We start from the raw sequence: 981 nt of genomic DNA, 5'->3' as shown, positions 1-981 counted from the left end.
ATCCCCCCTTGGGGCGACCAGCTCCCGGCTTGAGAAGGCTCAGTCCGAGCTTGATAAGATTAGTTAGATGAAGGCTGCCAGGATTACTGAGCTGGAGGCCTCTTTGGAGAAAGAGAAAACTAAAGCTACCGCGGTTGTGGCGACAGCGAAGACATCTGAGGAGATGGCGAAGGCGGCTACAGAGAATTATACTCGGCTATATACCGAGCTTGTGGAGACAAAGGAGAAGTTGCAATCCACGCAGGACGAGTTTTATGAGCTGGAAGGTCATGTGGCCAAGGGTATGGATGCTATGTTTGAAAATTTGAAGGCTCAGGTCCGGGTTCTTGCTCCCGACCTGGATCTGAGCTTATTCAGTACGGATAACATTGTTGTGGAGGGAAAGATTATTCCTGCTCCTCCCGAGGATGAGGTTCCGGTGTCCGACCCCAGAGTTCCGATTGAGAACCCGACTTCACCTTTGGTCGGCGATGGATCTGGTGTGGAGGTTTCAAACCGGGATGACGTTGCTTTTGATGCAGTCCCACTATCTATGTTTCCTCCGCAGCCTTCTGTTGATGTGGAGTCTGGAAAGGATCTTGATCCTCTGTAATCTTTTTGGTGTTTTGCCCGGCCTGTGGGCTTTTTGGATGGTTTCTGTAAACGCTTTGGACACCTTTTGCTTATTTAGCTACTTGTAGTAACTTTATTATGCGGTGTTTTTGTTCGCGTCTTGACTGTTTTGTTTCCGCTTTTGTGCTTTTTAGTTGTTTTCGGATAACAACTTTTTAGCTAGCGTTTTGACCTTTTGTTTCCACTTTTGTGCTTTTTAGTTGTTTTCGGACAACAACTTTTTAGCTAGCGTTTTGACCTTTTGTTTCCGCTTTTGTGCTTTTTAGTTGTTTTCAGACAACAACTTTTTAGCTAGCGTTTTGACCTTTTGTTTCCGCTTTTGTGCTTTTTAGTTGTTTTCGGACAACAACTTTTTAGCTAGCGTTTTTC

The sequence above is a fragment of the Arachis duranensis genome, chromosome 4, assembly GCF_000817695.3.
Source record: "Arachis duranensis cultivar V14167 chromosome 4, aradu.V14167.gnm2.J7QH, whole genome shotgun sequence".
In the NCBI taxonomy this organism is placed as follows: Eukaryota; Viridiplantae; Streptophyta; class Magnoliopsida; order Fabales; family Fabaceae; genus Arachis; species Arachis duranensis.
This window is presented reverse-complemented; position numbering follows the sequence as displayed.